This window comes from Periplaneta americana, chromosome 4 (assembly GCF_040183065.1).
Source record: "Periplaneta americana isolate PAMFEO1 chromosome 4, P.americana_PAMFEO1_priV1, whole genome shotgun sequence".
Classification (NCBI taxonomy): Eukaryota; Metazoa; Arthropoda; class Insecta; order Blattodea; family Blattidae; genus Periplaneta; species Periplaneta americana.
In genome coordinates, this window is record NC_091120.1 from 76,671,104 (window position 1) to 76,682,128 (window position 11,025).

Consider the following 11,025-nt stretch of genomic DNA (forward strand, 5'->3'; position numbering starts at 1 on the left):
GCTCGAGGTTGCGGGTTCGATCCCGACTTAGATCGATGGGATTTAAGTGTCCTTAAACACTACAGGCTCATATCAGTAGATTTACTGGAATATAAAAGAACTCCTGCTGGACAAAATTCCGGCACACCGGCGACGCTGATATAACCTCTGCAGTTGCGAGCGTCGTTAAATAAACCATAATTTAAAAAAATTCTAGTCGAAAAATCTCTTCTTTTCACTTTATCTGCTTTCCTGGCCTTCTCTTTACTCTTCACCTGGTGACCTACATTGCTTGACTAGATATATGCCCTGATGCATTGTGATATTTTTAAGACCACTTGTGAAAACACTACAACAATACAAATTCTACCAGAGGCTAATCCGTTGAGACCGTCATATGATAAAGATCTCAGCATGTGTAGCTATCTCTAGTCCCGGTCGCTCTGTATCCATGCAGTACTGAATCAGTATATCTTCCATGTCCATGAGGACTGAACTTCAAAAATGTTTATGATAATCTGCTTCCATTCATCCATTGTGTCTGTTGAAAATAGTTTTGCTTCTCCTGCTCATTTCAGTTTGATATTTGAAATTGCACCCATGTTGAGCTTCAGATGTTGGTATGGCTGGAAAATATTCAGCGAGCTGCATTGCAAGGGAGCTTTGCTATTTGAAAATGTATATTTATAATTCTCACTGCGGAACTGCAGAAAGTAACCAGTTTTTGATGGCAGATAATGATGCGTTCGTATTTTGTCATTTCAGGAGCTCGGGGAAGGAAGGGTGAATCTGAAAATTGTGGTTTTGGGAAATTGAATTTGAATTTGGAGTTGGAGAAGCAAAGCATACGAAGAGCGAATATGCAATGATTTGAAAATAAGTTAAGGCTGGCCCACAATAAACCGGGAACGGTAACTACAACGAGAAAGAGAAAGGAATAAATTAATTACAAAATATGTTGCATACGGTTATGCACATGCGCTAATGTGAGACTTATTACGTAAAATGAGAAGACACCTGATTGTTGCGAATGTGGCTTCTTATTAGCAAAAAACTGCACGTGTTTGGTAGATGACAAAAATGAACTTCAATATGACCAGCGTGTACACCATAGGTTCCGAATGACCTATAGTGAAAGATTTCTTTCTCATCACAATATTCTGCATTGCATCTTTTTAGGAAACTTGCAATATCAAGGAACGGGAAAATTTATTACTGTAATGGATATTTGTTAGGATTAATTCTTATGAAATGAAATGTACTATATATTATCCGAATGCACATATTGTGCGCCATTTCGTTATTAAGATCTAGGCTTAATCGAGAACTTGATATTTCTGGACGTATTTCATATACGATGGATTGGAACAGCTGAATCCATTACATGGTCTCCATGATCACCTGATTTCATTATCGCATTTCTCTGGGATTGTGTGAAACAATTAAGTTTGCACAGAACCTGTTATAAATCTACAATAATAATAATAATAATAATAATAATAATAATAATAATAATAATAATAATAATAATAATAACAATCATCATCATCATCATCATCTGAAGTTAGTAAAATCGCAGCAGTGGAAGGAAAACATCACATAGGCCTATTGGGATATCTCGTGAGCATTTTACTGTTGGTGTTAGTAAACTATCCGAAAATAAGTTTGAATATCTGAAGTGACACCAATATGGCATCGCTCATGAGGGAACTGAACCAGAAGACTATGGAGTAAGGTGGTCATTTTCTTTCCCTCTCAATTGTATATGTTGTTTAGTCAATTGTCCGAAGACAGGTCTGAACCCCACAAATGATGCCACGAAGACACCACTTATGAGGCAACTAGGCCAGGAGATAATGGGGTAGGGTGGCCAGTTTCTTTCCCCTACATTTCATATATCGCCGATTAGCTACATATTACACTAGTCAGACTTCATATGCATAAAAATAATAATTGTTCTTCCTCTGACACATACCGTCAAGTGAGATGTACTGCCTGATAATAGATGTAGGCCTACATATCAGCTATGAAACAAAAATAACGCAAGCCACGAGGAAAACACATGTTGAGGTCCATTATGCCGAGCATACTTTATGAATTTTTCTTTCATGTATTGAAGTTGTACTGCAGCGATTGTCCGCACTGATAAAAATGATTTTTCAAATATGCCAGGTAATTCTCGCATACACTGTATTTCACCATACCTTTCAGAGATAATCTACTATTTGAAGAGAACCGTCGAACTCAATTTAAAATGATCTATCATGTAGTGATATATTCACGATTGTACAGCGTACAAAATCAATATTGTAGGATACAGTTCACGTTCCATTAAATAAAAATAGGAAATTTTCTATTGCCTTTAATATTCACCTGTCAAACAGGGGCGAGATATTCTGTTTGAGATACAGTCTTTCGAGGTGAACATTGATTCCGATATGTTCCGTTGCTTTATGTTTCTATATGCATGTCAGTGCAGTTAAACAATATAAAAATTTATAGCTGCAAAAACGATTCGTCATATGATGTACGTTTTATCGGAGATGCTTATCAAGCATCACTGTATCCAAATACTTATCGCGAAATGGTGCATGATGTTTCAATGTTGTAGGATTGCTGAATTACATCAGTGTTTCAAAGACAGAATATGTTTTGTATGTACACACAGCAGAAATAAAGTTTTCGCATTAACTATGCACACAGCAACCCAGTAGTAACATTAAATTTTATAAGTAATTGATTAAATGGCGATTTTACTCGTGTTAATTATGTAAGCATGTGTGGCTTACAGCTGTTACCCACACATGCTTACATAATTAACACGAGTAAGATCGACATTTAATCAATTATTTATATTCAAGTGTTAAAATAGTGTACGAAAGATTCAACATGGATTAAATTTTATGTAGTGAAAAGTTTACTATTCAGCATTGACCTGGTTTCTGTCAATTTAACCCTTAAGCAGTCACGCCCAACTTTGTAACATTAAGGGCCGTATTCATAGACATTCTTAGCGCGGGCTTCCTGTGGATGATCAGCGAAGTAACGTTTTTCGTATTCATAAACCAGTGTTAGCGATATGATATGATATGAATCCTGTACAGGTAATCAGTCGATAGCTAGTTTAGCACGCTCGTAGCGCGGGCTTACGAAATGTCTATGAATAGCACCCTAAGAGGCGCGCGGTGTGTTGCTGACACCCCAAACATAATGGGTTCTTATGGGTAATTGTTTTAGTAAACGATTAAAATATCGCTCTTTTTATTTATACAACTATTTGAAATACTTTTAATATCTATCACAATGTTATAATTAATGTACATTATTGGTAATATTTAAATATTGGTTCACGTGTAATATTCGAAAGTCTATTCACTTCTAATCATAATTATTTACTTTTTATCTTCCTTTCCAGAACAATTTCTTGATTTTTCGGTGCGCACAGTCAATCCATTGTTATTATTTGTTGCACTAGTATGATCAGTTTAATCACTTCACTATTTACAATAGAAGCATTGTTATAACACTTTATCATCCCACACCACTTAAACCGTTTTTAGCCCAAGCGATTTCAAACATGGTTACGGTTATTGAAGGTAGAAAGGTACTGAAAGCAAACTGAAAATTTCAGAAGTGCAGGCTTACCTAATGTGTAGTTAAGAACTCCGTATATGTGATAGGGTGTAAGAGCAAAAATAACTGGTTATTTCGATAACCTGTTATTTTCATAGAGTTAACCGGTTAATTACCAGTTATTTTTGCTTGCCAGTTTAACCTGATAACCGGTTATTTTCCTCAATAACCGAACGACCGGTTATTTTTTAAAATAAACACTGAATAAAATATATTTTAAGCTTATCTGAAATTTAACATCAGTCGCACATAGTTTCTTTTATTGTGCTGTATTATTCTGTACTCAACGTAATATGGTACTCTGTATAAAAATTGTCCCGTAGCCCATTCCTAGATAGGATGGGGGTTACTGCCTTACTTCATCTGTCCATAGACGGCAAAATGAAATCCGACTTCGATTTAATGTCAATAATCTATGCCTATCTTAATCGCCGACTTTCTCTTATTGGCTTATATCTTTGGGTATTGGGACATTTGAAACGGCGAGAAATTTTGATTGGTTATACTCGTAGGAGAATAGATTGCCCGTCGGAATGTGTCTTAATTAAGATTATTATTGTAAAAATTATGGAATTTATGTTAACTTTTATTTATCTTACCTACGACACTAATGTGAGTGAAATAATTAACTAAATGCAATATCATAGCTTATTATTATTATTATTTTTTTTTTTTTTGTATTTTGTTTAAGGACGTCATTGATGAACTTCAGCACTTAAAGTCCCATCGCTCTAATTTCCGGCAGCCAATCACGTTGCAGGTCGGCTACATTTAAGCGTGTGCGTCTTGTGATTTGCTGATGAAGAAGTTATTCATTTTTTAAGGCTCGATAAATACTTAATATAATCGCCCGCCATTTTGGCTCTTTCGTTGGCGTTCGCAGAAAGCACACCAAGACGTTATTTGCCGCTCAATTATTTGGTGAATTATAGTGCGTTTGATTTATTATCATAGGAGCTACGACATGATAATGTTTAACGGTGTGGCAAATAGATTTCTCGTATGGTAGCTCGGCAACGAAAGAACAAAAATGGCGAACGATACTACCTACCTAGACTTTATAGAGCCTTCACTTCCTAAGACGTAAGCAAAGAGGAAGAGTCACACCGGGAATAACAGCGTCGCGACTATAATAATGTTCTTTCAACTACATTTTGGTTGATTTACAGTTGCTTGCTAATTTTTATTTAATTTATATTGTAAATAACCTATCATTTTGTTTTCCAAACTAAATTTCTGACTTAAAAAAATTAATAAAAGATATATTCATCGGTTAACCGGTTATTTGTGATCGGTTAATTAATTTTAAAATAACCGGTTAACCGATAACCGATTATCTTCGAATAACCTCCCATCCCTACTGGGGTGTTCACATCCCGCGCGACTAAAGAAAATTGAAAAGTGTGCTCCCTTATTTATTGCTTGACAAAGGAAGATGTAATAAAAATAATTATGAACACACTCCTGACTTCCATGCATATTGTTGAATCGCATATTCAGGCAACCATTCTTACCTTATTTTCGAATGTCTAACTCGAATTAAATTCCCTGAAACTTAATGTAGGTATTCTCTTGTAATATTATTTCGTTAATTTAATTATTTTAATGTTTGGCATTGTTGACTAAAGCTTCCATAAGCAAAGCACAGTCTTCCGACAGTTTCGTAACTTCTATTTTCGAAATATCTTCTACATGCTTCCCGGTCGGTACGTCCAATAGACGCTGAATTCTTCAATCGCTTTTCCGGCACCATAAGACAGGTGAAGACAGCGTTTTCATATAGATCCAGGGTTTGCATTCGTACGATTATAGTTTTACACATAACTTACGACTATTTTGACTGATTGTATGAGGTATAATGTAAGTTATATTTAAAATAACGAACGGTTATTTTGTTCCTTTAGGCAAGTTTTCTTCATTCATTCAGTATGTCGTTCATTGTTGTCAACCGTATAAACTGGATCATACAAATGCAATAATTTGGTATCATTTACGATCGTACGATCCAACCCACGGATAGTATTCAAAATGTACTATCCTGTCGACAAACAGGGTGAAACATGTCAAAAAGGGATGATTTTAAACATTTATTACAATTTACGACATTTGAAACTTTATATTTCTGCAGTATTACGGGTATATTTCACTTGTACATTTACAGTAGTTTCTGCATGTAGCACTTCTGCGTTACAAGCACTGTAGAGTCGACTATCGCAAAACAAATCGCATTTCTACAAACATTGCTCGCCTATGTCTCCAGATCCAGACGATATGACAACTTGATTTTGGCAAACATTATTATAGCGACAGGAAATCACGTAATGTCCGTTACTTATGGCTATTCAAAAATGTTGCTGACGTACATTTTTTTGTTTATTCCCAAATATCTCAGAGAAATGGTCTCTCCAATACTCTAAATAGTTTAAATATAATTTAATTACTGTTGCTACGTAAGCATGTAATAACTAATATATAATATTTTGAGAACCCCTCAACAGAAAAAATAAATAAACATATTCAGAATATGGGCCTATTTTTTCCTACAAAGCAACAAGGAACAGCTTGTTATAGTAGCCTATTTGCTTGTGTCAGTCGTGTTTTGTGGTAGTGCACGGGCAGTAAGAAATCAGGTGTCATTGTGTTAGGTTATGACGCGAAATAGTGGCCATGGAATCAGAAGATAGTGATAGTGGTCCTACTCCCAAAAATCTACATTCGGTGTACTTAAATATACAGGACGGAAACAAAATTGTAGAAAACTATGGTAAACATTTTCAAAATTTAAAACTTGGTTTTGCTCCGATTAAACAAACTGTGAAAGGGCTAGATGTAGGTTCTGGCTCTTCTGTTCCTGCTGTTGTTGATCCTTCTGAGGATTCGTCCGAGGTAAGGAGACAACAAAGTGTTTAAAAATAATTTTGTACACTGATATTTAATTTTTAACAATTATTTTCTTGTAGTAATTGAAGAAAATCATTTAAATAAAACACATTGGAGGGAGTTTAGTAAAATAATCGAAATAGGGTTATTTTGTATGTAGTGTACGATTCTTCAATCAAAAGTACGATAAGTTGGAACCTATTGTACGATCCAGTCAAGCCCCAGGGTTGGCAACGCTAATATCGTTGACTAATATGAAAGAACCATGCTTTTAAGGGAGAAAAGATGATTTAAGAGTCGATATGGTGGTTAAGCTTGTCATGCAAGTGATGGCTACTGATCATACGAAAAGGGGAATTCGTTCCGGTTTTATATTAATTGTTGTGGAAATGAAATTAACAGCTCCTAGAATTGAGGATAGTCATATTTGCCGTCTTGACCTTCACTCAATGAAATATTACCGCAGTAGGATTAAAAAGTCTAACGAGTTTGAGTCGCCTGCAGACGGATTAATTTGATATAATTATCAGCTGCCGCATTCACTGATATTAAATATTTGCCGCCGCGTATGTCAAGTATCAAATTTCTTCTGACTTTAATATAACAATGTTTCTGACCAAACGGTGGTATTGCTTTCAAACATAAAACCAAAGAGATTAACCGTCGAAATTTAAGAGTTATTCAGAATTACAGCCGCGTGGCTGTTATTTCCGGCAGACAATCACGTTGCAGCTCGACTACATTTAAACGTGCTCGTCTTGTCGTTGGCCGCTGATGATGTTACGTAACAACGCGGCGAGCTGAAGATAAAAACAAATAGGAGCAGCTACGCCGAAAAAAAAAAACAGCGACGCAGTTATATACAGTATTTGAGCTATGCAGCAAACATATTAATGGAATAATTGTTATTATTTATTTACTACTTTACTAAACAAAAGAGATTTCACTGTTTCTCAACAAATTAAACAAAATAAATTTGCCAATAACAAGATCCTTAAGTACTAAAAATTAAAGATATTCATTCATTCATTCATTCACAGTTTTCTCCTCAAGGGCAGGTCTTCCACTGGAAAACCAGCATTCTCCAATCTTTCCTATTTTCTGCCTTCTTTCTTGGGAAAGATTAATGTGGTGACTCCCGCTTCTTTCCGCAAAACCACTCTCCCTTTCGCATCTTGAAAGAGCTGAGAGAGCCCCAGCGTGTAGGTGAGGATAGGGGATTCGACTAATTAGGCCCTCCGGACTTCACCGAAATTCACCGTAAGGGTTAAAAATCTGTTCTATCAGAGTTTTAGATCCGATCAAAGACTGGAAAATTCCAATTTATTACCCTTTGCTCCTCAATTAAAGGTAGTAGGCCTAATTAGTAATAGTAAAAAATCCATCGCCCCCCATGATGGAAATGTGTAATTCGCATCCTGTATATTTATTTGAACTCATTTTTGTGCGTATTATGTGAAATATTAATTTTGTACGAACTGTCTATAAAATAGTAAGGAAAGACATGTAATGTAGGATCCACAATGTTATGCTGAAGTACGACAATTTTTATAAGCTGGTACGACGGTTACTTTTCCTGTCTGGCGACCCTGCATAGATCCTTAGCTCAGTTACCATCGTAATGTAAACACTTCCACACAATGTAGTATGAATATTGAATGTTCCATCGCATCCAGGACGGATATATGCATTTAATAATAATAATAATAATAATAATAATAATAATAATAATAATAATAGTTTTATTTTTCACTGGCAGAGTTAAGGCCATTTAGACTTAATTTGGTCCATTGGGCGACCTATACAGAGCCAATGCGATAATTATAGAACTCCGACAGGTCGCCTGAATAGCATTCGTGAATCCTATGCTGACAGGCGGCCATCCTACTTCAGCCCTCATAGAGCCATAGACCACAACGCCATGGCATGGGATGCCGTAGTATCAAAACCATAAATAACGTAAATCCAAACTTCGGCTTGTATTATCCTCTAGTGTATCTTGTTTAAAATTTTTTAAGAATAGGTTTACAAATAATTTCTCTAGTAAAAGTACTGTATATTTTTTATACCGTAATTTTAAGTACATAGTATACAATATTCATTTATTTGTTTGTTTATTTGTTCATTTATTTAATAAATTTACTTATTTATTTATTCATTAATTTATTCAGTCTCTCTGTCTGTCTGCCCCTCTGATCTGTCTGCCTGTCTAATCATCAGAATATTATCTGATCATGGCGGATTAGATGCATTGCAATTCTTAATCCGCCTTTCTCCGTATCAAATATAAATAGGCCTACAAGAAAGTGTTTATTTAGTAATATGATTCAACGCCTACACTAATCAAATCATGAAACTATCGTAGAATACGTATATACTAAAAAAAACTGTAACCAAAATTTTTCAAAATTTTTTCCAAAAATAATTGGTGTTAACATGTATGATTAACTATCCTGAGACCAACAAACGCATTTTGAAATTTTTGTTTATATGTCTGTCTGTCTGTTTGTTACCTTTTCACGCGATAATGGCTGAACCGATTTCTATGAAAATTGATATGTAAGATAAGTTAGTTCTCACATATATTTTAGGCTATATGGCAATCAAAATACTTTATTTAAAAGAGTGGTTATAAGGGGACCTGATGTCAATAAATCGAAATATCTTGCTATTATTTATTTTTATTTTTTTAGAAAAATGTTGCGTTGCAAAAGTTGTTTCAAAACATGTTTCCGATAAGTTTTGTTCTATGCAAAATTTTGATAAGACTGATATTTAACGAGATACATGAGTTTTAAAACAACAATGCTTTTTATGTCGGTACCGCATCAGTCAGACCAATATACGAGTAATAAAGACAAAATTAATTACATTTTTCTTTTCTTATTATAGTCTATAAAATGCAAGACGGTTCGTCGGTTAAATATAATTTTCGTTTTAGGTGAATAGTGGTGAATAATGTACGGTATCTTATTTATTGAATTCGTAACAATTGGCCAAACGGTGATTCCCTTCTCACCTTTTGTATTTGCAGACTTTTGAGTCTTGTATTAAGTATCGCTACTAAAGACATTGTACTACTATAAAGACTTTTTGGCATGTTCCATATTCTAGCTGTGAAAAGATATACGAATACCGTGGAATGTAAATAAATACAATCAATGTAATATCTGAAGACTAAATTAGACTCAATTTTCTGCATATTGTGAGCTTAACAGTTTTCACTAGCAATGGGAGAAGTCCAATATACAGCCCACCTCTTCGCAGTAATTAAGAATTTGTTCTCTTTTTACAGTAGATGTTACATATTACTTTCATAATATATATTTAAATTTTCCATAGAGTCTTGTATGTTGCTTAGTCAGCTGTCCGAAGGCAGGTCTGAACCTAACAAGTGATACCAAGAAGGAACGCTTATGAGGCAACTAGGCCAGGAGTTAATGGGATAGAGTGGCCAATTTCTTTCCCCCTCCATTGCATACATCGCTGACTAGCTACATATTATACTAGTCAAACTACAGATGTATACACATAATTGTTCTTCCTCTAACACATAACTTATCGTCAAGTGAGATGTACTGCCTAATAATAGATGTACATATCAGCCAGAACCTCATTGTAGATATGTGGAAATTTATTGAACTAGGCTTTAAAAAATAGAAGTGGAGGGTGGTATGGCAAAGATGGCAGTAAAGTAACGGTTGTTACGCGTAACATTCAAGCAGCTGTATCTCCACACTCAATGAAAATTGGACACATGGTTTACAGACATTTTGATTCAGAATCGTCCATACTATACCCTCCTAAAATATTTACTATTCCTTCTTAGTCACTCTGTATAAAAATTTAAGACGCTTCATTGGCTGAATTCGCTTTCGTTTTAGATTAAAAGGGGTAAGACAAGTTAGTATCCTACTTATGAAAGTTATTACTACTAGCCCAACAGCGATACTCTTCTCACCCTTTTTTGTATCCGAAGACGAAAGTTTACTCAACCCTCTGCATATTGTGAATACAACAGATTGTACCAACAATGGGAGAAGTTCAACATATAGTCTACCTCTTCGCACTAAATAAAAATTTTCTTTCTCCTTCTTCTAGAACGGTAGAGATTATATTTTATTCTGTATATTTTAATTTTTATAGATATTTGTATATTGTATATTTCATAATATTTATTTGCACATTTGAGTAAGTTCCTTTTGTATTTTAATGATACACAGAGATGAAAATTTGGTAAAAAATTGCTATGTCCCGTTTTTATTGTTAAAAAATTGCTAAAGGTCTTTACCAATTTTCATGTCCATAGAGCTGTCCGATCATCTGTTAGAGTTAGAAGAAACTGTATATGTTTACTTTCACCTACAATACGTAGTTCCAAACGTTCGAACTCATTTTTATTGGTTTGGGTTTTTGTAGACTTTCCTTCACTAAAAATGCTACTATTCATACAAAATGTTTTAGTAGATACATTTTTTTCGGGTGTTTTTTAATGTATGCTCTCAAAGCTTTCTTTAGATCTCATTATGTATA

General features: G+C 34.7%; 1 protein-coding gene across 3 annotated transcripts in view; it reads left to right on the forward strand.

Moving 5' to 3' along the window:
- Positions 1–11,025, forward strand: part of LOC138697977 (tyramine receptor 1-like) — a 689,651-nt gene that overhangs the window by 663,102 nt on the left and 15,524 nt on the right. The window lies entirely within an intron of this gene.